This window comes from Cebus imitator, unplaced genomic scaffold (assembly GCF_001604975.1).
Source record: "Cebus imitator isolate Cc_AM_T3 unplaced genomic scaffold, Cebus_imitator-1.0 Scaffold0, whole genome shotgun sequence".
Taxonomy (NCBI): domain Eukaryota; kingdom Metazoa; phylum Chordata; class Mammalia; order Primates; family Cebidae; genus Cebus; species Cebus imitator.
This window is the reverse complement of record NW_016107315.1, coordinates 11299392-11305377: the sequence shown is the minus strand read 5'-3', so window position 1 is coordinate 11305377 and position 5986 is coordinate 11299392. Positions and strand designations below refer to the sequence as shown.

At 48.6% G+C, this 5986-nt stretch overlaps 1 protein-coding gene across 1 annotated transcript in view; it reads right to left on the bottom strand.

Annotated features, from left to right (window-relative positions):
- NRROS (negative regulator of reactive oxygen species) overlaps positions 1 to 3259 on the bottom strand; it is a 25035-nt gene extending 21776 nt beyond the window's left edge. The window contains exon 1 of the mRNA XM_017522730.2: positions 3083 to 3259. The gene's annotated coding sequence lies outside the window, so the exon portion shown is untranslated. The remainder of the gene's footprint in view (positions 1 to 3082) is intronic.
- Positions 3260 to 5986: the final 2727 nt, after the last annotated feature.

Genomic DNA, 5986 nt, shown 5'->3' with positions numbered 1-5986 from the left:
CTCTCAGCTCACAGCAACCTCCACCTCCCAGATTCAAGAGATTCTCCTGCCTCAGCCTCCTGAGTAGCTGGGATTATAGGCACCTACATGTCCAGCTAATTTCAGTATTTTTAATTAATTAATTAATTAATTAACTTATTTTGAGATGGAGTCTTGCTCTGTTGTTCAGGTTGGAGTGCATTGGCACGATCTCAGCTCACTGCAACCTCTACCTCCTGGGTTCAAGTGATTTCCGGCTAATTTTTATGTTTTTAGTAGAGATGGGGTTTCACCATGTTGGCCAGGCTGGCCTTGAACTTCTGACCTCAGGTACTCTGCCCACCTCAGCCTCCCAAAGTGCTAAGACTACAGGCATGAGCCACTACCCCTGGCCAAATTTTTGTATTTTTAGTAGAGATGGGGTTTCACCATGTTGGCCAGACTGGTCTCAAGCTCCTGGCCTCAAGTGATCTCCTGCCTCGGCCTCTCAAAGTGCTGGGATTGCAGGCGTGAGCCACTGTGCCTGGCGACAAGTTAATTTTTATAACAGGACCACCAGATGGCTTAGGCCAAAATGCTTTAAGCATTGAGGTTTGCATCATTTAATAGACATCCAAGATTCAGACTGAAGGGTTATCTTGACTAGAAATTAGGTTAATGAGTGTAACTTTCTGTGATTTTCAGGATTAATTTACATCAAGCGGACAGATTATTTGTCTGTCGTATTTTAAAAATTCATTGCTACCCAGGCATGGCTGATCCTGGGGAGCAGGATGAAGTAGAAGTTATTTTTCAGTTTCCCCATGCTTCTTTTAGGTAACTTATGTCCTGCGCTTCTAAGAGGTCCGTGTTTCTGATGCTTTCTGGCTGTCCAGGTCCTCCAGCCAGGCCAGCTCTCCCAGAAGTCCCGCTGGAGTCAACATGGATCTTCTTCTTTACCCTCTTCAACACCCCTGTCCCCCAGGCTTTCTGAGTTCAGGGGGTTGTTACGTAGAGTTATGGGATTAAATCAGCTCATACTATGAATTAACAATTCCTGACAGGGCTAATGGTGATTACAAGTCTAAGGTGTTTGCGTAAAAAGAACAATGTTCTACTGAAATAAACCTTTCATGGTGACATTTCAGTGGCTTTGAATGAGAACCTTTCTAGTGTCATTGACCCTGTTCCAGGGATCCACCTCCTGCCACCTCCTTGGAGTTTGGGCCAAGGTTCTTTTCCTCAACACTGTGGCCAGTTGTTTTAACTTCAATATTTGAGATGGCAATTGGCATTAGGGGTGTTTTACCAAGTTCCTTAAGCCTTTCTTAATATAACAACATCTGAATTGAGAGATAGCTCATTATGGCCTGGGTGCTGGATGTATGGGTGCTCATACTAAGTCCTTCTTAGCCAAGGGAGAAAAATGTAAGGATAAGACAACCAATATTACAGGGGCTGTCTGAGCTGTTACCTGTGATTTTCTTTTTCTTTCTTTCCTTTTTTTTTTTTTTTTTATTATAAGGTAATTTTTTTTTGATCTTGTTTTTTTTTATTTTGTTTTTTTTTTTTTTTTTTTTTTTTTTTTTTTTTTTTTTTTTTTCCTGGGCCCATGATTCTATAATCTCCTTTAGGAACTCTCAGGCATAGACACAGAAATCTAAGGGGTGTGTGAGGAGAATAAATACAACTCAGGGATGTAAAGCCCAGCAGAGCCCTAGCATTCACAGGAACAGTCCATGTGTCACAGCCAGCGAGTAAAAGGCACACAGGAAAGCATGGAGAGCCAGCTCCACAGACTCTGAATGTTTCTAGCATCCAGACTCCTAACAGGCTGTATCCATCATGAGGAAGCCTCCAAGGGGGTCCCCTCAGCCCCTCCGGAAGCACACCAGCTCCAACCAGCCCTGTCCAGAGGCTCCATCCTTAGGACCCTGACCCAGTCTCCTCCAGTCCCAGCCACCAACTGGCATGGTTCACCTTCTCCGAGGCAGCACAAAGCCACATGAGTGGCTCCTTCTTTCCTTCTAGCTCCTGGGTACATGGGGATGTACGCTGACCCCTTCAGAAGCTGGCTCACATGGAGAGGCCACGAGGGCTACAGAAGGGCATCTGAGTCTTAGTGTCCCTCTGCTAAGCCACGGATCTAAGACTAGGCTAGCTGGCTGGGCTGCTGGGATTACGTCTGTAATCCCAGCCCATTGAAAGGCTGAGGTGGGTGGATGACCTGAGGTCAGGAGTTCAAGACCAGCCTGGCCAACATGTCGAAATCCTGTCTTTACTAAGAATACAAAAATTAGGTGGCTGTGGTGGCACACACCTGTAATTCCAGCTATTTAGGAGGGTAAGGCAACATAATTGCTTCAACTCAGGAGGAGGCAGAGGTTGCAGTGAACCAAGATCGTGCCACTGCACTCCAGCCTGGGAAACAGAGTGAGATTCACCTCAAAAAAAAAAAAAAAAAAAAAAAGACTAGGCTAGCCATGGGTTCAAGTCACAGAGCCACGGCAAATCTCCCAAGCTTTGCACATCTTCACAGCTTAGCTGTGTTCCCAAGGCCTTGCACAGACCTGGCACATGGAAGACATCTGTGAACATGTGTTGCTGTTCACCAGTCTTAGTGTCTTCATCTATGAAACAGTGGTTCTCAACCCACGTTGTGGGGCAGGAAAGGAGATCCCAGCGCTCAGCATGCTGAGTGTGCACAGAGTGGTCTCATCATATCCAGTCGCCCAGCCCAGGAAGGGAGCATCATTGTTCCCATTTTGCAGATGAGAAAACTGAGGTTAGGAAACCTTAACAGCCTGCTCTCATGCTCCCTGCAGAGCCAGGAGTCAAATCCAGGTCTGAGTCTGAAGCCCTCGTGGTTTCCACTACACCGCACCACCCTTTCACTGTTAAGTGCTCCTGGAGGGAGTTATTTCCACCTCCACCCAGAGCTGCGGCCCCCACACCCAGCACAGAATCGCCGGCGCTTGGATGCAGCAAGCCACAGCTTCCTGGGCAGCCCTCAGCTGCGGGCCACGGACGCTGACTTCCTACCACCCATCCTTGCCCGAGCTCGCCCACCTGGAGAAGGGCCCCGACTGTCCCCAGGGGACGCCCCCACGCAGGAAATACTCACGGCTCCCGCAGGCCCAGGCGGCTCCGCGGGGCGCATCCTCTCCGGGGGCTCCAGCCTCCTCGAGAGCAGTCGAACGCTGGGCTGGGCTGCCTCCTTTCTCTGGGGCATCAGATTATTTTAGCACTAGCGGAAGGAACAGACGGAAACTGAAGTCACATGGAGAGCGGGCTGCTCAGCTACTCAGCACTCAGGCTCACTTAGATCGCGCTTCTTAGAGGGAACTGAAGCGCGGGGCGCGGGGGATGGGGCGGGCTGAGGGGAAGCGAGCCCCTAATACCTGCAGGGCTTAGTCGCCAAGCATCGGGGATATTTTAATGATTTTCCAGCAATGCGAACTGGGCTCCCCCGCTTTCTTGCCTTAGAGCCTTTACGGGGCTGGGGGTGGCCAGCTAGGGATACTTGTCTGTGAGGTCTGCTAACCCAGAAACTTTTCTACAAGGTTCCAGCCGAGGACCAAGCTGAGGCCGACTTTGGGAATGGCAGCACATGGTTTCCACTTGTCAAGAGGGACAGCCTGCCATCTGGAAGAGTCAGCCACTTAGCTAGTCTGTCTTTTTATCCACTCAGCTAGTCCTTATGGATAATCCCCTTTCATGGACCCACACTGTGTTAAAAAGCAGTGGAACTGCTTTGTCGTGAACTGTCAGGGAGTGCCATGAGCTTCTGGATCATAGGCTGCATGGATGAGGTTTTTGTACCTGATGTGTACAAAGTTCCCTGCCAGCTCTTGCCAAGGATTCAAAGGAATAAGAAGCATTGATAATATCGCCATCATCGAAGGAGCGCCAGACACTGTGCATTCTCCCAGAGCTCCTGTTCTTGAGGAACTACTGTTGTCCAGAGAAGGTGAAATATTTACAGGGTCTGCTGCATGCCCAGTAGTGATGTGGACCACCATACTAGTGGGCTCAGACAAGGGGTCTCCAGTTCCGATCTCTCATTCCCCTTCAAATCTGGAATGCTGGGCTTGGCGCAGTGGCTCACACCTGTAATCGCAGCACTTTGGGAGGCTGAGGCAGGAGGCTTACCTGAGGTCAGGAGTTTGAGACCAGCTTAGCCAATATGGTGAAACCCCCGTCTCTACTAAAAGTACAAAAAATTAGCTGGACATGGTGGCAGGTGCCTGCAGTCCCTGCTACTCGGGAGGCTGAGGCAGGAGAATCACTTGAACTTGGGAGGTGGAGGCTGCAGTGAGCCGAGATTGTGCCACTGCACTCCTGCCTGGGCAAGAGAGTGAGATTGTCTCAAAAAAAAAAAAAAAAAAATCTTGAATGTTGAAGTTTCCTGCAGAATTGGGTCACCTCTCTTGTAGCCTGTGATTTCTGATTCTGTGTACCGTTGTCCATTCTAAGAGAAGAGGAACAGGTCCTTTCTACTCCAAAAATCCAGCAGATTGTCTCTGCTGTCTACAATATTCACTCCTGGCGGGACACAGTGGCTCATGCTTGTAATCCTAGCACTTTGGGAGGCCAAGGTGGACCGCTTGAGTGCAAGACCAGCCTGGGCAACATAGCGAGACCCTGTGTGTACAAAAAAATTCAAAAATTAGCCAGAGCTGGTGGCACGCACCTGTAGTCCCAGGTATTTGGGAGGCTGAGGTGGGAGGATCACCTGAGCCCAGGAGCGTTGAGGCTGCAATGTGCCAAGATCATGCCAACTGGACTCCAGCCTGTGCGATAGAGTGTGACCCTGTTTTTTAAAAATAAAAATAATTTTAAAAATATATTCATTCGTAAGAATTATAAGGGTAATAACATTGACATTCATAAAGGTAATAACAATGACATGAATGAAAAAGCTAAATAAAGATTAAATTGTTGCAAAGCCAGGTGTCTGATTCAGGCCTCTTTCTTTTCTGTATGCATTCTGTACTTCATGTCTTTTCTGTCTACCATTCTGTTGCTAAATCCCCAATTTTAATCTCTAGTGCCAACATTTTCTTCCATGAGAGAAGGTCCAGGCTTGCATTTTTAACTATCTACTGGTCAATCAACTCCTATATGTCCCGGAGTCACCATAACATGACATATCCCAAACTCAACTCTCTCTTTTTTTTTTTTTTTGAGAGGGAGTCACGCTCTGCTGCCCAGGCTGGAGAGCAGTGGCTCGATCTTGGCTCACTGAATCCTCTGTCTCCCAGGTTCAAGTGATTCTCCTGCCTCAGCCTCCTGAGTAGCTGGAATTACAGGCACCTGTCACCATGCCTGGCTAATTTTTGTGTTTTTAGTAGAGACAGGGTTTCACCATGTTGGCCAGGCTGGTCTCGAACTCCTGACCTCAGGTGATCTGGCCACCTCAGCCTCCCAGAGTGTTGAGATTACAGGCGTGAGCCACTGTGCCCAGCCCCAAACTCAACTCTTATCCTTTGTTTCAGCAGTTTCTCTCCCTGTAGAGCTGTCACATTTTATGGCATGTTTCAGCCCAGGCAGTCCAGCCCTCACAGACTCCATCCTTCATAGCTAACTGACCACCAATTCCTGCTGATTCTAGCTCAGAAATGTTTCTTGAATCCAGCCCTGCTCTTCGTCGTTAGGCTGTTGCCCTAAGTCTAGACCTCATTAGCTCATGTCTGGACCACATTAATAACCTCCTGAAACTAGCTCCCTGCCCCTAATCTAGTCCCTCTCCAATGTCAATTCCCCCTAGCAGCCAAGGGCATCTTTCTAAAATGTGTATTGGGGCCGGGTGTGTGGCTCATGCCTGTAATCTCAGCACTTTGGGAGGCCAAGGAGGGCGGATCATGAGGTGAGGAGTTCGAGACTCAACCTGGCCAATATGGTGAAACCCCATCTCTACTAAAAATACAAAAGCTAACCAGGCATGGCTGTGGGTGCCTATAATCCCAGCTACTTGGGAGGCTGAGATGGGAGAATTGCTTGAACCTGGGAGGCGGAGGTTGCAGTG